Consider the following 20,731-nt stretch of genomic DNA (forward strand, 5'->3'; position numbering starts at 1 on the left):
AGTTTCTCACAATCAAAGGAGGTGTGTGTGTGTGTGTGAGAGAGAGAGAATGAATGAATGAATGAGTGAATGAATGAATGAATGAATGAATGAATGTGGGGAAGCATTAAAATATGCAGCCTCTACACATGCAGCCTGAGTGGTACAGCCTTGATACAGTAGGAGCTGATTTTTCTGAACATGTAAATCATAATTAAAGCTCTTAGTTGTTTAAGTGACAATGGGGCAAGTGGTGTATTTATTTAAAACATTTATACTGTACTTTTCCATTTCTAAATAGAGATGCCCAAAATAGTTTCCATAACATTGGATAAAAACAGACAACAAAAAACAGGATAAAAACAGACAACAAAAAACAGTACCAGGAGGAAGTCAGTCAAAAGAAAAGAGCTTCACAGATCAACTACCCTCCATTCCAAAAACCTGCAAAAACTGTTTCCTGTAAAAAGTGTTCAGGGAGAGTACTAGATGGCTCTCCCAGGTCAAGGTATTTCATAGCCTACATATGGCCATAAAGAAGCTGTCTTCTTTAGGCACCTATCATATTTTCCAGCCAACCAGATCTCTGATTTTCGTAGGACTGTACAGCTGGTGCTGGGGATTATGGAAGCTGTAGTCCAAACAGCTGGAGACCTGCAGTTGTGCAGCCCTGGTTTCATTCATTGCTGCTACAGGTAGTGCATTAGTTGACTTGATACAGAATGTGGACCAATTTAGAAGATTATGGGAAAATCTGTGGTAGTGATACATCTGGTGCCAATTGATGGAGTTGGTACAATGGCATGGATGTTGTTCATGAACACTCCAAATGTTCAGGGAAGAAACAGTCAGAATATTTACAGCCCAGCTGCTATGAAGGAAAGCATAATTGTTCACTTTCAAACCTATAGGCAGGAATAGCTTTTGGCGGAAGGCTGAGGATGGAGAAGGGGTCTTCTGGTAGGGAAACAAAGAGGTAAGAAAGGCTGTAGAGCAGGCAATGAATTGAGAAGGAAGAACTTGAAGGATAGATGTGGAAAATGAATAGGGTATGAGGATAAGGCAGAAAAATCAGGGGGACTAAGACGTTAATAGGGCCAGTTAGAGAGGTGGTTCTAAAAACTCACAGCAATGTCAAGAGGGTCTGTATGCTCTGGGTAGGAGACAGGTGAGCTAGGAAGGTTGGTCAAGAGGCAAAGAGTGGGAGAATATGGATAGAGGCCTGGACAGCAAAGACCTAAGGACCCACGAGTGGTGTAGACATCTAGTTGAAGAATGGCGGAGCCAAGATGTAAGGAGAAACTGAGGTAAAATCACAAATATGGCCTAAGAATAGGAAGGTCTGTGAACTCTTGGAAGGAAGGAAATGTGCAGCCAAGGATGCCTCAGGTTGATAGATAGGGATGTGTATGAACCGAGGTGGGTTTGTATGCATCCCTACCTACACATCCCTCCCCCACGGGGTGGGGGAGTGGTGAGAGGTATCTTTTAAAATGAAGAGAGCAGGTTCTCTGTTCTCTGCCGCCCCATGCAACTTCCTGCTGCAACGGCACTTCCCCCAAGAACCTGCATGCCGTGCCATGTGCGTGCTGGCGTCACATGTGAGTTCTTGCACTCCAGGCCTCTATCCATGTTGTCCCACTCTCGTTAGCCTCTTTGTCTCTTGACCAGCTTCCCTAGCTCACCTGTCTGCTCACCAGAGCATAAAGACCTTCTTGACATTAAGTGTTGTGGGTTTTCTTTAGAACCACCTCTCTAATTGGCCCTTTTAACCTCTTAGTGCCCCTGATTTTTCTGCCTTATCCGCAAGCCCTATTTATTCTCCATATCAGTTCTTCATTCTCAGTTCATTGCCTCTTCTGCAGCCTTCTCTTGCCTCTTTGTTTCCTTACCAGAAGACCCCTTCTCAATCCTCAGCCTCCCAACAAAAGCTATTCCTGCCCTTAGGTTTGAAACAAAACAATTCGGAACCTCACCCAAACCGGTTTGGCGCCGATCCTGTGCTTGGTTCCTAACAATAGGGATGTGCATGAACCTAGGACCAAAGCCTATACACTGATGGGAATTTTACCGATTGTGTCTTTTCCTCTTACTGCAGCATTGTGACCTTGCAACTTTAGGGAACAATGAAGGCCAAGCAGCAGAGGCAGGGTGAGACTGAATTCCAATATTGGTTTGAACTAACTGGCCACAAGCTGCTAGTTCTTAAGGACTGTAACCTTAAGGAAAGGTTTTAGTTAAAGGAAAGTTCAAGACTGAATCAAGACTTAACAAGTTCAAGCTGAATGCAACAAAATTACAGCTTTCTCTGTTCAATGTCAGACTCCATAGCAATAGTGGGTAGAATCAGAATCAAGTAGAATTTAGAGACTAGATCGTATGTGTCCTCTTATCATGGACTTGTGAATTTGGAGAAGTTAGTGGGTAGCATCCAGACCAAGTTATTTCTGAGTAGTCCTATTGAAATTAAATAGCTTTATAGAGTCGCTCCTGAATAGCACTGTTGAGTAATTTACTCTTAGTGTTGTTCATTGTTTCAGCTACCCATCTGTAAAATGGGAATAATAGTATTCTAGTTTGTTGAATCTGTTGTGGTGACAATTATTAAACATTTTGCAAATGTACAGTCATATGTTTGTCATAGCACCTTAATTCATGAAGCTCATCTGTGCCAAAATATGCATGTTTTAAGAGACCAAGCCTCAAGAAACATCATGTAATGAGCTGAGGATAAAATCTAGCCAATGGTTCACTTCTGCTTTGTTTTGATTAAAACACAGAGTCCAACAGCCCCATTGTAATGCTGCGCCAGCATGTAAATGCTTGGCTATGTCAGCACAGTATCACAAAATACAACAATATATTGGTGTTGTGGATCTTTCAGTGACCTCACAGGTCTATATGCACAGATGTTTGAGGACCAGGTGCATTGTTAACATGCTTTTATTTCAGTTATAAAACACATCTTCTATTTCACTTTCATGCTCAAGAATCCTTACCTTTTGACTAGTATGAGTGACCAGTAGTTGACCTGTATAGTTGATGCTGTATAGTTTTTCTCTGCATACTTGTTGCAATAAAGTCAACCGCCCAGATCATAGTCTTTGTTACCCTGTAGACATGTTCTGTTGTGCAACTGCACAACAATTTACAAATCTCAAAAGGCTTCAGAATATTAGTATTTATTAATGATAATCACAATTAGTTTTTCATCTATTTTTATTTTATAAAAAGGGGAGCAGAGATCTATTGAAGCAGGAGAGTACGTGGGTCGAAGTAGGAATCTGTGTAGTGATGTATCATTTGAATTATAACAAATTAAGGCTTGACTTATCTCGCTTTGCATGTAATGCGTCTATCTCATATATCAGTTTCACCTTTTAATTTGCATTACTGAAATTAATGAACTTTTGCACGATATTCTAATTTTCCGAGTTTCACCTGTATATTAAACAGCATGGGGGACAAAACCGAACCCAGCGGGACTCCACAGGCCAGTGGCCAAGGAGCTGAGCAGTAGTCCCGCAGCACCACCTTCAGGTCCCTCCCCTCAAGAAAGGACCAAAGCCATTCCAATGCAGTGCCTCCAATCTCTTTACTCAGGAAGCTGTCCAGAAGGATACCATGGTCGATGATATCAAATGCTGCTGAGAGGTCCAGCAGAACCAACAGGGATGCACTTCCCTGTCAAGCTCCCAGTGTAGGTCATCCACTGGATCACTTAGGCAACCAAGGTAGTTTTAGTCCCATATCCAGAACAGAAGCCAGATTGAAAGGGATCTAGATAATCCATATAATCTAAGATCCTCTGCAGCTGAGACACCACCATACACTCTATCACCTTGCCCAAAAAGGGAAGGTTAGAAACAGGCCTACAATTGTTCAGGATGGAGGAATCAATGGAGGGTTTTTTTAATAGTGAAGCGGTTGCCACTGCCTCCTTGAGGCATGATAGCATCCTGTCCTTCGTTAATGCACCAATGATTGTAGGCTGCAACCACCTGCGTGTATGCTTCCTGGAAAATTTTATTAGCCATGATGGGCAAGAGTCTAGAGTGCATGACGTTGCCCACATCCTCAGGATCTTGTCCACATCCTCAGACTGCACCGAGCGAAAAGAATCCAACACAATAGGATCAGATGGTACCAGTCTTCTCTCTAATTTTTTTCATCTGTGTGCACAGTGGGTTTGGGTCTGGGCAGCACTATCAAGGCATTGTGTGTGCACATATTCAGAGTGAGACCTTCCTGATTCAACTTGACCAAGACCTAAAATTAACTGAGAGGACATCAGAAAACGTGTGAGCATGCACACATGTGCTCACCTTAGAGGGAACACTGGATGGTACCTGACGCACATCTGCCACAATTGCGAGCGACTTTATCTACAAAGTGTCATGCAAACTGGTCATACTGAGCTATAGATGGTTTATCCCCCATTACACAGGGGGATATGTGAAACAATAACTTTGCTACATGAAAAAGCTCTGCTGGTCTACACTGAGTAGATGCAATGGAGGCAGAGAAAAAACACTTATTCGCTGCCCCTTCTGTCATGGAGTAGTCCTGAAAATGGGCTCTAGCCTGTGTTCGGGTTTGTCACTACTCTTCCTCCTACATCATTCCAGCTGTCATTTGAGTTGTTCCATTGTCCTAAGCGCCTTGGAAAACGAAGGAGCAGGATGGGCTCCACCAAGCTGAAGAGGACATTTAAGTGTGACCATGTCAATAGCCCGGGCTGCCTCCATGTTCCAGAGATTTACCAGGGCCTTGACAGAGTCGCCTGCTCTGGACACTGGAAACTCCCCAAGCGCTGTCTGGAAATTGAGCAGATCCATAAGCCTCCGGGGGCAGACCATTCTTATTGGCCCACCACCCCTGCAGAGGGTAGATTGAGTAGATATTCCTCTTTGGGCAAGCAAAGTATATATCTTAAGAAATGTGCTCTTGTGTGGGGGGGGGGATGGGGGGTGGGGGGGATAAATTTTGACAGTAATCTACTCCTCCTTCTGTGATACAAAGGAAATAGCTGCCACCCAAGCCTACACTCCAGTTTAATAGACAGAGTTCCAAAGGAATGCATAGGATGTTACAAATATAAAAGGAGGTTAATGAAAGAGTATAGTGATGTCTTTCATGTATTTTAAATTGGAAAGGCTAATTTTGAAACTAAAACAACAACAGTGATCTAGGAGCCATATGCTTCACATTACTGAAGTATGCCTTGCATAGGCCTGTCATTCAATGAGAAACAACACAGACCAAAACAGAGGAGACATTGAAAAACAGTTGGTTTGTGGGAAGTCAAACAGTCTCTAAATATGTGTTCTATTATCTTTTTGGTGTTCTTTGCGCAGTTGCCATCATGATTAAACCAGTGAGCTGGCATCAGGAGGAAAGGGCTTTCCTTCCTCCTTCCCTCACTCCACATATCATGGGAAACAGCACTGTTTGTCTGTATAGTGGTTTGGTTTGGTGTTTGGAGAAAGAAGCAGAAACAATGCAAGTTTGCAGCTGGTGTTCACTGAGGTAGCTGTGCTATGAGTGGTGCTGGTCAGCCTCTCTTGGGACCCTCAAAGCATAGTTGTAAAGCAGGCAGGTTCCCAAGAAAATCACAACCATGGTTTTTAAAATCCAAATAATATATTTTATTGAATACAATTAGAGGCTCAACTCTGATTGAACACATGGTATTCCCACGTTACACAGATTCTTAGGTGTTTGTGTGCCTGGGCTCTAATACTTAACCTCCACTTATACTTGCTACCTAAGTATGTATGCAACATGAAGGAGTGGGGAAAGAGGAAGGTCGGAGGGTTGTAAGAGATAGAGAGAGCTAGATCCAAATGGGATTGGGTACAGAGGGAAGGCAGAGCTGGTCTGGGGATCCAGAGAAGGAGTGGGGTGAAGAGAGAAAGACACCTGAACAAGTTCAGGTCAGAAGGATAGGTTAAGTTAATTAGGAGATCCATAGAAATGAGAGGGACAGAGAGGAAAGGAGATCCAGACGAGTTTGGGCACAGGAAGCAGACTGAGCCTATCTGGAGACCCAGAAGAGGAGCTGAGAGAAAGAAAGGTCAGACCCAAAAGAGTTTGGGCAAAGAAGGGTGATTGAGTCAAAGTCCAGAAAGGAGAATGGGAGAAAGAGAGAATGAGACCTGAACAAGTTTGGTTGGGTAGAAGAAGTGAATCTGAGTCGAAGAAGGGAGCAGAGCGGACAGAAAGAGAAAGAGCTAAAGTAGCTAGGCAAGGTAAGGAGAAACTGCTCTGGTCTTTTGGAGGAGGGTCAAGACTCAGCAATCTGGTTATGGAGCCATGGGCTGGGGTTATGCAATTGAAAGAAGGTTGAAGGGAACTAGGAAATAAGACCTGAAGTGACAGTGGTCCTTCTGTTGCTGAGGGACCGCTGACGGACCGAGGGACCTTTTTGGAATGGCAAAAGTTTGGGCAAGCAGGAGTGAAAAGGAGAGCTGATGTGGCGAGAGTCACCTAAACTGAAAGAGACACTGGATGGAAAAATCGACTTAAATAAATACTCTTCTAGTTTAACTAGCTGAGACCTGCAGCACGTGTGTGTGCACATGCACATACAACCAGGATGGAAATGGGGAACTGGGGATGAAAAATAGCTACCTGTCCAATGCTGCGGGAAGAGAAGCTGGGTTCTTGGGAACAAAGCTAGGGTGTGATGATGAGAAGCTGAGGGGTTAACAGCCTTCAAAATGAGTCCCAAATACTGTACAGAATGGAAGGGCTTTGCTTTTTTTATAGAGCAAAGAGGGAACTTTCTAGAGTACCTTCACGTTAATGGTTATCTGATTTAAAAAATCTTGACTGGCAACAATGGGACAATGGATTCAAAGTGGCCAGATAGGGAGATGGGATTGCTTAGGAAATTAAATGTCTGGGGCTTGTTGGCGCTAGTGCTTAGGCAGATCCAGATCCAGGAAGGGGAACAGATAAGAGAAAATGATAGGTTTTAACACAGAGGAATACAGAGATGTGAGGAATACAGAGACATCCTGGAAAAGGATACAAGCCATAGTGACCTTAATTGGGTGTCTCAGAAACTGATTGGAATGGCCATGTGGAATGTTTTGTTTGGAGTGTTGGTGGGCCCTTTGGGGGACTGGATGAGGTCTGGATGCATTAGCCATGTTTCCTTCCTAACTGACTTCCTAAGCTATTCCTCACTTGAGTAGCAAGCACTGTTTCTTTCCTGGATTCTTCTAAACATGGGTCAGGTCAGGCCAGGCCAGGCCAGGTCAGGTATCTCTATAAGATGTCTGGGCAGTTACAAATAAACCTAATTCTAGACTCAACAGCTGGTACTTTCTAGGGTTGTGTGAGCCAGCTCGAAATCAAACCAGCTCGACTTTGAACCTTGGCTGAAAGGCTTGACTTCAAGCTGAATCTGACCCAGTTCAGTTCAAGCTTGAACCGAACACAGCTGGCTTGGAGCCGGCTTGAAGCCCTACCAGCAAAAGGGAATGCAGCGAGGATTCCCCTTTACTAGTAAAGGGGGAGGGGGCTTGCCTAACCATAAAGGATAGTAAAATTTGAGTACTTGCCAGTTGCTCTAGCGGGAGGGCGGCATCAATTCCCCCAACCCCCACCAGCTTCCCCCAGAGTCTCCTGGGCCAGCGGCGGTCCAATGTGTGCCCATTTGGGGCCTCTGCGCTGGTGCAGATGCCTTTAAAAAAAAACCTCCATGCATGCACACAGACAAGTTGCATCACCATGCATTTGCAGGGTGACACAAATGGCCCATGTGCAGAGGTTAAAAAATGATCGGTTCAGGGGCACGAATCGGGCCACTGCTGGCCCAGGAGACTTTGGGGGAGACTGGCAGGAGTCAGGGGAGCTGCCGCCATTTCTGGAGCAACTGGCAAGTACTCCGTTTTTACTATCCTTTACAGTTAGGGAAGCCCTTCTGCGCCCCTATACCAGTAAAGGGGAATCCTCGCCAGATTCCCCTTTTCCGGTAGGGTTTTGAACTGGCTCTGAACCCGTTCGATCCGAACCGGGAGCTAGTTCAAAGGTGCCAAAACCATGCTGGCCCAGTCCAGTTCAAATCAGGTTTGTAGCTGAACCAAACTGGGAAAAACAGTTTTGTGCATCTTGCTAGTACTCACTTGAGTGGCAAGCATAAATTGTCCTGTTTGCTAAACAGAGTCCCCCTTGGTTTGCATTTGAACTTACAAAGAAAATAGATTCTGGGGTGAGCGCTCCACAAACCCAGGCTATCTGCTCGTGAGTAGACCCCCGGCCGGGAGGCTTAAAAGCAGCCTCCCGGCTCGGGGGTCTCCCCAGTATGCCCTGCGTGCTTGCGCAGGGCATACTGGGGCTTCTCAGGGCCGCGCGGCCCCCAAGCTCCCCAGCCCACGCCAGCTCCATCTCGGAGCCAGCCATCGTGTGGGCGGCCGATCCAGCCGCCCAGGGCTCCCTGACCGCTTGTGAGCAGGGAGAGCGGGCTTAGCCCACTCTTCCCGCTCACGGCTAGGAACCGGGTCTCACTGATTGTGAGACCTGGTCCACTGTGTACAGGACTAGTGACAAGGCTGGTTTCCACACCAGCTTCAATGCTCCTCATGGCAAGCTAGTGTTCTCATGGGATGTAGCCACATCTGGCCCTGCCCACCTGATCCTTTCCTGTTATCAAAGTGGTGTGGCTGCAGTTGCACTACTTGGCTCCAAATTAATAAAAGAAAAAGAACAAGGAGTCATCTGCCTACATTCCTTTTTCACCATAATTTTCATTGGTAGTTACCATCTTCACAAGTTAGCCCACTTGTGCCTCAAATATTCACATGTGAATTGGGGTAGGTGTCATCACCAGAAACTATGCCGTTGCGGTGTCCCTCACTCACTCCAGCTGTACCAAATTTGCTTCAGGTCAGTTAAGCTATTTACAAATTAGGCCACTTGCACTTCAAATGTTCACACATCCACCATCTTGAATAGGTTGGATGACATCATCACAAACTACTCTGTTGAGGTGTCCCTATGTGTCCTTACAACTGTACCAAATTTGTTTTAAATGGGTCCAGTCAGAATTGGTCTAGGTTAGAGTGGTTCAGGGAAAGCTGAAATACAGCTTAGTTTCCTGGCAGTCTTCTGAGAATGCGAATAGGAGTTGGAGACTAGGCTAGAGGGACCAATGATCTGACTCCATTTCATTTTCCCTTCTGAGCATCAGGATTAGAAGGCTGGTGAAGAGCAGCTGGCCATCCTTCAGCTGCCAGTGCCACACTTGTATAGCTGGGGTGGGCTTGTACATCTGCCTACCTATCATGCAACCTGAGCAGACGGTGGGACGCAAGATGCACTGAGAATTCCCTTGCAGAAGACTGTTACTAGAGAGCAGCTTAGTTATGATGTTAATCAGCTTCAAGGCAGATAGAACTTGGATATGTCCCCCCACCACACACATATACACAGAGCAGAGTGAAAGGGGAAGCTGGCAGGGAGCATTTCCAAAGCCCTGGACCTCTTCTGCTTAGAGCTTTTCCTACAGTCGCTTCCTGTTCCGGCATTTCCAGACCTGTCCATTGGAGGTACAAGGGATGAGGCTAGCAAGGCCTTGATCCCTTCCATCTCCAAAACACAGGAACATAGGAAACTGCCATGTACTGAGTCAGACCACTGGTCCATCTTGCTCAGTATTGTCTACACAGACTGGCAGTGGCTTCTCCAAGGTTGCAGGCAGGAATCTCTCTCAGCCCTATCTTGGAGATGCCAGGGAAGGAACTTGGAGCCTAGATGCTCTTCCCAGAGCGGCTCTATCCCCTGAGGGGAATTTCTTACAGTGCTCACACTTCTAGTCTCCCTTTCGTATGCAACCAGGGCAGACCCTGCTTAGCTTTAGGGGACAAGTCATGCTTGCTACCACAAGACCAGCTCTCTTCCCTTCCAACATACCCACTTCTATTGTAACATTCACAGTAGCCCAGGCCTTGCAGGGCTGTCCTTAGGGCATGGCAAGCAGGGTGACATAGGAAGCTGCCTCATGTTGAGTCAGACCATTGGTCTATCTAGCTCAGTATTGTCTTCACAGACTGGCAGTGGCTTCTCCAAGTTTGCAGGCAGGAGTCTCTCTCAGCCCTATATTGGAGATGCTTCCAGGGAGGGCAGTTGGAGCCTTCTGCTCTTCCCAGAGCGGCCCCACCCCCTGAGGGGAATATCCTACAGTGCTCACACTTCTAGCCTCCCATTCATATGCAACCAGGGTGGACCCCGCTGAGCCAAGGGGACAAGTCATGCCTGTTTCCACAGGGGATGTGGCCACTCTGGGAAGTGCATCTGCCTGCTTGCATGCAAAAGGTCCCAAGTTCCCTCCCTGGCAGCATCTCCAAGATAGGGCTGAGAGACTCCTGCCTGCAGCCTTGGAGCTGCCTGTCTGTGTGGACAATGCTGAGCTAGATGGACCAATGCCCTGACTCAGCAGGAGGCAGCTGGGGGCCACCCCAAGCCCCGCTCTTTTAACCCCCATTAGAATTAACTGGAAGGGCGCCCCACACTGGCTGATTTGCCCTGGGCCCCGCCCCCCGCCAGGGTTCTCTAAGGACAGCCCTGAGGTCTTGACCATTTTTCTTTCAATCTAAGAGCCAGCCCAAAGATTTAGGAGCCAATCAATAAACACTTGACTTAGTGATGAACATTGTGGAGTGGGAAGGTAATTACACTTCTTTTTATTCCCTTTATAAATAACATGCAGTCAAGTAACATACTTAGAACTGAGACAGGGCTGCCTGGGACAAATGAAGTCTTGTTAAGTAACTCTACCTTTGAATATCGTAGTCTAGGCACCACGGTTAAAATTCTAGGCCCCATGGCTTCCTGACAGCTGGGATTTGTCAGGTCTTGCAGTAAACTGGTTTATGCCTATGGCTTTGTATCGTAGTAGTCCCCTCTAAAACACCCAGCAGACAACCACAGTTTTTGAATTGCATGAAAGTGCAATTCAAATTTTGCAGTGGAGCAATGCCACTTCAGCCTGCACGGATTTATTATGTGCATGTAGCTTCTATTAGTTTGATGTCTGTGGGACATAAGAAGGGAACAGTGAAACCAAACTATGGGCTGTAGTAAAGAATTGCAAAGGGAGGCATGCTTTCCAGGAAAAAGCAGACAAAAATATTTCTGGAGCAAAAAGTACCAAAAATCAGTAACATTTGGTTCTTCAGGTCATGAAGCAAACAGAAATGTTTCATTTTAGTACTTTTATTTTCAAGATGAGGTTGTGTTTGGTTGTGTTTGCTAATTCTTGCATGGTTTATTGTAGCATACATTTGTGTTTTCCCTTCTCCTGACATATGCTCTATTTCAGCACTGCCCCACCCCCCACCCCCAGGTAGCGTTTTTATACCACAAACACTATTATGCTATGTTCCTTAAGTCTATCAAAAGTTGTCTGGGCAAGTATTTTCCAACTTTTCCCATTCCAGCCAATGTCTCCACCACCACCATCTTTTCCAGGATGTATTATATTTTCTAAAATCTAATTGTGCCCATGTTAGCAATCACCTACATAGACATTAGGCATTCAATTCTCTTTAAAGCAGGTGGGGGGACCTTTGTACGTGGGACTCCCTTTGTACGTAGTCCGGAAACTCCAATTGGTACAGAATGCGGCAGCCGGATTGGTCTCTGGGACAACACGAAGGGACCATATAACACAGGTTTTGAAAGAACTGTACTGGATGCCGATATGCTGCCAGGTGAAATACAAAGTGCTGGTTATTACCTATAAAGCCCTTAACAGCTTGGGCCCAGGCTATTTAAGAGAGCACCTCCTTTGTTATGAACCCTGCCGCCTTTTACAGTCTTCTGGAGAGGTTCGGTTACTGGCTTTCTCTGTGGCTAATCCAGGGCTTTGGAATATGCTCCCTGATGAAATAAGAGCATCTCCTTCTCTCTTTGTTTTCAGGAAGACCCTCAAGACTTTGCTGTTCTCACAAGCTTTGTTTTGTATTGTTTTTATTGTGTTTTAACTGGTGATTTTTAATCTTAAAATTTGTACACCATCTAGAGATTTACATATCAGGTGATATAAAAATGAGATAGATAAATAAATAAAGCTAGAAAAAAATCCTTTGAAAAGAAGAAAAACCTGAAATCCTCCAAGATGGTGTATTCTACACTAACACCAGCTATTCCACTTGTACAGTGCAGCTGCAGGCAGACATGGAGGTCTGTGTAGCCCTTTTTATGGGTCATATGGTGCTCCGGTGCAGACATAATCGGCAAGAACTTGAAATCCCAAGTCTGCAATCATACTGAAGAATGTTGCTCCTCAGTAAATCTTGAAGAACCCTTAGACCTTACACTTTATGGGTTCCCCCCACCCGCTACCAATCTGGTGAAGGTAACCCTGATGTGCTAGTTAGTGAAGTCATGCTGTATTGTGCACAGCAAACCGAGAACAGTTCTCCAGCAAGGATAACAAAGGCCCACCCCATGGTGATTGATGAGAATGTTATAAAAGTGAAATGAGCCGGAAAGTCATCATCTTGTCTTTTCCTTTGCCACAAGAAAAGCATACCAGAGAGATCTCTTTTCTTCTGGTCCTGATAAGAAGTCTAACGAAGCATAAGGAGAGATTACATGGCATGGAAATGTGTTACACCCAGCTGCTCACTAGTTTTCAGAGCACACAGTAAATAATGCTGTTTAGTATCTAAGACACAAAAGAGAACAGCACTCTTTTGATAGTGATTCCGAGCCTCTTTCATTTGCTTCCCTAAATATACAGTTTGCTTCCAATTCATTGAGTGGCATTTTGCAACAGTGCATACTTTCGTGTGGTGGGCTCTCTGATTGGTATGTGGTTGTTGGTGTGTCCCCCCCCCCCCTTAATTGGCATGAGCAAATGAAAGGTTACTCAGGCCCTGATGCTGCAGAGGCACTTTAGTTTGTTTACAGTTGTTTGCTGAAGTGAGCAGTATCCATTTTAACCCTCTGAATTCATTCCCCATGAAGTGATTTATGGGAGGATAAAGCCGTCTTTTCTCACCAGATGCAATGATTCCTCAGCACATGAATATTGTATTTAGAAAATAATGGGGCCTTTCACACAACTTACCAGGCGGGTGGGGGGAAGGCTTAGCAAAATGCGGCTTCCCCCCAGATGAGCATTCAGAGACTGGTGGGAGCGTGCTCCATGCTCCCACACGATCCTCACTGCCCCGTGCAGCATGGAGCAGGGCAGAATGCTCTGAGGCTGGGACTCATCCCAGTCTCTGAGAACCCCATTTGCACCCTTAACCTTGGCCAAGAGCCAGGCTTCGGTGCTGGGTTTGGCACCACAGCTCTGCCAGGATCTGCATGGATCCAGTGGTTTTCATGGGCAGCCAAACCCAGGTTTGGCTGCCTAAACGTGGGCTTGGCTGCTCAGCCTCAGTGAATGGTTTGGAAAAGTATTTGTTCATCTTAATTTTATTATTCTGTTAACCAGTCACTTTTGCAAGTCCATGTTATCTTGTACATTTAGCCTATTTTCTGTAAGGAATATAAGCTTATGAGATCACCCGGCAGTGTGTGTGTGTCCCTCTATCAGCTTCACAGTTCCTGGATCAGTTTGGTACTGTTGTAGAGACACATAGGGACACCTCAGCAGCGTAGTTTGTGATGATGTAATCCACCCCGATTCAAGATGACGGACACTTAAACCTTTGAGGTGTAAGTGAACTGACTTGTGAATCGTCTAACCTATTTGAACCAAACTTGTTACAGCTGTAGGGATACATAGGGGACAAGGTGCAGTTTGTGATGATGTCATCCATTGCAATTCAAGATGGCGGACGCAGGAACATTAGAGGCGCAAGTGGGAACCCATTTTGACCAAATTTGGTACAGTTGTAGAGACACATAGGGACACCTCAGTAGCATAGTTTGTGATGATGTCATCCACCACAATTCAAGATGTGGACATGTGAACATTTGAGGTACAAGTGGGCTAACTTGTGAACTTCTTTACCCATTTAGGAAAAAAATTAGTCCAGTTGTAGGGATGGTGAAAAGAAAATAGGCAGATTAGTTCTTATCAGAACTTCATTTTTCTTTTTAATATTTTTGAAAGGTTTGTTGGTACACTATATTGGGATTAACACTTTTGCTAAGCCTGGAAATTTGTTTGCCACAACTTCCCTGCCACTTTAAAAAATGCTGGCTTAGTTCCTCTTATGCTTGTCATATTTACACTGCGTATTCCATGAGAAATCCACATGTCAGTGGTAGAGCACCTGCTTTGCATATGAAAGGTCACAAGTTCAATCCCTAGCATTAGCAGTTAAAAATTTCCTTGGTGGCATGGGAAGGTAGCATAATAACCTTTCTAACTTTTGATGGTGTAGTAAATAAGGTCACATCATCAACTGTCTAGAATATCAGTGTAGCACATTAACATTTGCATAGACATGGGTTGGGTTTTGTTTAGTTTGTTTTCATGCTTTAGTCACTTGTGGGGTCATGTGGAGCAATTAATAGCCAGTTCAAAGAAGAGACAATACCAACCTCATGGACCACCACCCAAAATACAGTCTGGGAACAAATGAGGACCCATTTAAAACTGCAGTGCACAGCAGAGGCAAAGGAAGGGAGGGATAATACTCTCTACCACTGCAGTGTTGCGCCCCGCCTCATACTTTCAGTGGGGTGAATCCATGGAAAGGAGTGGTTTTGCTTTTTCTTTCTGGCCCTCCTATTATCCTTTCATAGTGGGAAGGACGGGAAGGGAACGATCTCCCTCTAGCCTACTCACTGGAAGATATGGGTGGGGTAGTATTAGCGATACAAGTTCCCACAATGCTTTTGTGGACGTAGTTTAACCTCTGGCCTTCTGTCATGGGGGTTTAGCTTGGACATTGTAGCCTGAAAACACAATGGATACCTTATTCGTTCCAATCAGTGCTGTAGTGACTTATTCAGGGACAACAGAGAGTACCCTGTTATATTTAATAGACTTTCTCAGCTTTTTGGGAGCCTCATTCTTTCAAATACCTACACATTCTACTGGGCCCATTCCTTTTGATCAAGGATGAGGACATCCCCATAAACATCTATCTTTATATTACCTAGATAATAGTTGGGGAGACCCAAATAGAGTCAACTTGGATAACTAGTGTATAATTGGAGAACCTCTGATCTAGATAAATTAGGTAAACAGTAGGGATGTTCAGAACATTCTGAGCTCAAAACATTCTGCCTCAAAATGGGCCATTGAGACTTCCCGACCCAAAACGGAACACCCTTCAGATGAAGGGCCGTTCTGTCAAAACAACTGGTTGTTCCGACGGAACAGCCCTTCATTTGAAGGGCGTTCCATTTCAGATCCAAACACTCTCAGTGGCCTGTTTTGAGGCAGAACATTTCGAACTCGGAACGTTCTGCACATCTCTAGTAAACAGAAACATGTCCCGTCTAAGAGGACAATAAGCTTTATGTGCTGGAAGACAAAGTTCAGCTGTGTTCTGACTAAAGTTAATTTTCATAATTCAAAAGCTTCACTGCATTTCTGTCAGGGTTGTGTTTATAAATTTGTGTTTTTTTCTTCAGAGTGTGCACTATTCTTTTCATCATGTTCAGGTGAGAATGTATCATTTGCAAAGAGGTTGTGCATCCAAGACAATCTTAATCTGCAGAGTAGATAATTTTACAGATTTGCTTCGTCGAGAAAACCTGATCTCCTGAGTCTGAAGCGGCTTGTAAAAGCTCCCCCCCCCACCCCATGGTGCATTGTTTCAGCTTCCTAATCACTGACCAGCTGTCTTGTTAGTGAATAGAGCCATGGGCCCCTTGCCATGTTTCATGTGAGGTCTTGGCTGGGTGGTCAAGCAGGCAGCCTGCAGCCACTGTCAAAGCAATTCAAGAGGTATTGGCACAGCAGTGCCTCCATTAATTTCTGCTTGTCACATGCTGTCATGCAAGTTATACCAGAGAGGAAATGACCGTTGGGTGGGGGGAGTGTGATTGTGGCACTTGGTCCCCTCCAGACATTATCCCTGAGGTTAAACAAGTGGATGCTGTTAGCTGCTGTCCACAAACAGCTGTTAGGAAGGAGAAACCCAGACCTGGGCCCCAGAGCCATGTGTCTTTCCTGTTAGCGAGGAGCATCTTCTATCAGCATCTGCCACATTTTAACCCTTAATGGAGGTGTTCGATTCTGCTGTGAGAGCGAAATCAGTCACTGAGTTGCACTGAGTACTAATGGACATGTTGATGCAGAATATTGTATGATTTGACCCACGATGCAAAGCCCATGAAACACTTCCAGTTTCTGCACCCCTTGGATGTAATCTTTTCTCTGTGTCTTCAGTTTAAAATGAATATTCATTGCATAAGAAAATTTCTGAATGTTACATACATGGATAGTCTTTAAATTTCCCTTCAGACTGAGAAAGATTCATTTGGATCTTTTGGTGAAGATACCTTGAATTCTGAAAATAGCATGCTCTCTGTATTAGGCCAGATTATCCCTTTCACTTTTGACACAATAAAATCACACAATCACTTTTCATCTCATCAGTTTGACACAGAGAATATAATCAATGTACGCTCGGCAACATCAAGCTTAAGAAATTAACTGGCTCCTTGACATGAGATAGATCGGCTCTATCAGGTACATTCATGAGGCATTTTCACCAGATGAAACTGATTAGGTAAAATCAACCTGATGACTTTTCCACATGAACAATGAATGTAGAATTTGAGGCTGAGCAGACTCTGTGGTAGACAGGAGTCAACACCGACTCTATGGCACAACTTTACTTTACTTTAGAGCTTTATAATGTTTAGCATGAGCAAGATTTGAGCATAGTTATTGCATGTTCCTCTTACATCAAATGAATTATTGCCAAGGGAATTATATTTTAGACCAGGGCTTGACAAATCCCAGGTGCCAGGGAACCATGCTGCCTAGAACAAAGCTGCAAGGGTTCTTTCTGGAACTGCTTGCTCTGAGCATATGTCCTCTTTGCTAAGCAGGGTCTGCCTTGGTTTGCATTTGGATGGGAGACTACATGTGTGAGCACTGTAAGATCTTCCCCTTAGAGTGGGGCTGCTCTGGGAAGAGCACCTGCATGCTTGCATGCAGAAGGTTCCAAGTTCCCTCCCTGGCATCTCCAAGATAGGGCTGAGAGAGTCTCCTGCCTACATCCTTGGAGAAGCCGCTGCCAGTCTGTGTAGACAATACAGAGCTAGATGGACCAATGGTCTAACTTGGTATAAGGCAGCTTCTTATGTTCCTGTGGCTAGGTTATTCAGAGGTACACTTATTTATTAAAATCCTTATTTGTCCCGGGCTGCCCTATTTCTGTTTTGTGCTACTTGTTAAGGGGATAAAGAGAAGCCCATTTACCCTCTTTCCATAATGCCCATCACTAAGTCCAGTAATTTTGTCAAGAGCCCACTGTCTGGCTTCTAAACTTGTGGGCTGGCTGCTAGATCCAAAGAAAATTTGTCAAAGTTGATACTAAGAGAAGCATTAATTAAATATATATTTACTCAGTTGGAAACTGTGAATACGATTGTGTGAGAGGTAGCTCCTTTATTTTAGTCACTTTGGAAATATCACTTGCATTCCAGATAAAATGCTAATTCCTATTCCTGAAAGACCTTGATACCCTCTACATAAATGAAAACATAATATCAGCAGATGAGAATCCCATGGTTTCCCTCCAAGGGAATTTGGATTTGCCATTGGGAAGCCAGAGTCAATAAAGCAACCATGACAGGATCTAGAAAGGGTTTATTTTTCTGTTCCAGCCAAAATCTGTCCGTGTGTGTGTGTGTGTGTGTGTGTGTGTGTGTGAGAGAGAGAGAGAGAGAGAGAGAGAGAGAGAGAGAGAGAGATGGATTAGGTTTTTGGAAGATCAAGGATATGGAAGTTTTGCATGCAAGGAAGAAACTTAGTGTAATTTTCTTTTGATGCAAATATATTGAAAACACCATGACAAGTCAGAGACTGAGTTTTTAAAAATGGTGTTTTGTTATGTGATAGCTCCACTTTTATGGACACTTTAGTGTACTTTCAGACCAGAACTATAAAGTATCTGAAGATTTATTTTCTCTAATAAGCAATGTGATTTCCTCTTTTCTAGTTTGAATTTTTCCATAATTGATTCAGCAGAGTATAACAGAAATGAATGCAAACAGCTTTGTATGCAAACTGTCCACTTTAAAGCTAGTTTCTGAAAACAAACTTTTATAAGTTCTTTATAATACGTTGGTGAACATTGTTCACATTAAATTTAGGGCCTTCCTTTTCTCTTGACAAATGTAGCACTAGCCTCAACAAGTGACACTCCCCATTTAAAAGGAAAGGGACATGGCTTCTCATCTTGCAAGGGGAAGGGGGAATCAGATGTATTGCTATGTCTTCAGCAAATTTGTGGGGCTACTTTGAGTATGAATGCTGGTGGAGGTGAATGTATGAAGCCTCAAGATACAATCCAGCTGGGAACCCCTATAACTTTCCACACAGCCTGCTTTAAGTGAAGAACTTTACTTCCCAATTTTTCTATTATTGTTATTATTATTATTTAATCAATCAACATGACATACATGTTTAGCTTTGTGGCTTTTTTGGTGAGGTGATGGCACCAAAGGAGGATGGAAGAGTAAAGAATAGATGGAACAATGGTTCTCATTGGCTGCTCTCCCTATTCTTCTTGTCAGCACGGCATGTCTAGAATATCCTATTGAAAGAGTATATAATGCACTCCTTTACATGATTTGGCAAACAGGACCACTAACCATTGCCAAAAGAGTTTCTTTGCTATTCCACCCTAACAGCATCTAATGGAACAATTACAAATAGAATTACTGATTGTAGAGAATCACTGTACATAATACTTGTTACATTACCTCTTACTGTTCTTAATTCCATAGAAATGTGTTGGATCTGACCTTAATTATAGTTGACTGTGTCTTCAAAATTACTACTTAGTTCATTTTTTAAAAATTTCATTTTGAATGGCTCCTGAGAAGCTGAAAAATCTTCAGTGTACAGCTAAATACATTAAACCATGGGTTACCAACTTTTTGAAAAGAAGTGTACCCCTTCTGTCACAAAACCTTCAGCCCAGGTACCCCATAGAGATTTTTAGTGCGCATTTTTACATCCACACAAATTTAATTGTTACTGTTGTGAGACAAGCTACTCCAGTCACTGGCTTACATTCAGATTACTTGCATCCAGAGTATTCATGAGAGTTACTCGTGAGTAAAGTTAAAGTAAAGTTGTGCCGTTGAGTCAGTTTCGACTCCTAGCAACCACAGATCCCTGTGGTTGTCTTTGGTAGAATACAGGAGGGGTTTACCATTGCCGTCTCCCACACAGTATGAGATGATGCCTTTCAGCATCTTCCTATATCGCTGCTGCCCAATATAGGTGTTTCCCATAGTCTGGGAAACATACCAGTGGGGATTCGAGCCAGCAACCTCTTGCTCTCTAGGCAAGTTACTTCCCCACTGTGCCATTAGTACCCTCACTGAAATAAACATTTTGAAGTTACTCCCATCTGAAGTAAACTTTCTCATTAATTCCAGTAACACTGCTGATTAGGGATGTGCACGGAACCATGGAGATGCGGTCCAGCACTGGGGTGAGGGTTCCTTTAAGGGCGGGAGGAGGGTGTACTTGCCCCCACCCCGCTTTCCCCCCGCCGGCATGCATATTTTAGTAAGCATTTGGGGTAGCAGGATACCTCCCTGCCGTCCCTACCGCCGGTCGTCAGCAAAAGGCTTCAGAAACCCTTTTGTGCATGCGTGCATCACGTCTCTGCATTGTGTGCGCGCACAAAAGGCTTTCTGAAGCCTTTTGCTGACGACTAGGAAAAGGGGCAGCAGGAAGGTACCCTGCCACCCCAAATGCTTACTAAAATATGCGCGCCAGCGAGGGAAAAGTGGCGGGAGGGGTAAGTACAACCTCCCCCCGCCCTTAAAGGACTCCCCCCGCCCCCCGGCATCAAACCGTCCCATGTCCGGACCGGTCCGGAGGCCTTTAGAATGGCCTCTGGACCGGTCCGTGCACATCACTACTGCTGATGTGCAGTGTGGCTGCAGCATGGAGAGCTTTTAAAGTATCCCTAGGGCTACTAGTGCCTCCTGTTGGGAACTCTTGTATTAAACTGTCATGGTTAAAAGTAGATTCTAATTTTAAAAATAAATATTTCTATTCCACCCTTCTAGTACAATACTGCTTGGGGAAGCTCACAACAGTAAAGTAATAGAAAGTTTAAAACAACAAAACAAAACACAGCATAAAATAAAATCAATTAAAGCAAACTAAATTAAAAGTAAATAGGTATAAAAATAAAAAGTTCATCAATTATCATTAAAGCCTCTCATATGAGATCTTATTTAAAAAAAAAAAAACCCTAAGGGAGGGAGCATAGCGAAGTTCTTCTGCGAGGGCATTCCATAGCCGAGGGGCCACAGCCAAGAAAGCCCTGTCTCTTGTCCCCGCCAACTGAATCTCAGTTATTGGTGGGCCTGCGAGCAGGGCTCAAGATGATGAACTAGGAGCCCTGGCATATTTGTATGGGTGAATGCGGTCTGACAGATATCCCAGCCCCAAGCCATGTAGGGCTTTAAAGGTCAAGACCAGCACTTTGAATCGGGCCCAGAAGCAAACTTGCAACCACTGAAGCTGCCGCAGGATAGGTGTAATCATCAAGGAGTGACTAGCATCCATGAGCATCCTTGAAGCAGCATTCTGGACTAGCTGAAGCTTTTGAACTGTCTTCTAGGA

General features: G+C 44.4%; 1 protein-coding gene across 8 annotated transcripts in view; it reads left to right on the forward strand.

The window, feature by feature from the left end:
- The window catches only part of CDK6 (cyclin dependent kinase 6), a 170,889-nt gene that overhangs the window by 60,835 nt on the left and 89,323 nt on the right, over nucleotides 1-20,731 (forward strand). The gene's annotated exons all lie outside the window — the stretch shown is intronic.

The sequence above is a fragment of the Hemicordylus capensis genome, chromosome 6 (genome assembly GCF_027244095.1).
Source record: "Hemicordylus capensis ecotype Gifberg chromosome 6, rHemCap1.1.pri, whole genome shotgun sequence".
NCBI lineage: Eukaryota > Metazoa > Chordata > Lepidosauria > Squamata > Cordylidae > Hemicordylus > Hemicordylus capensis.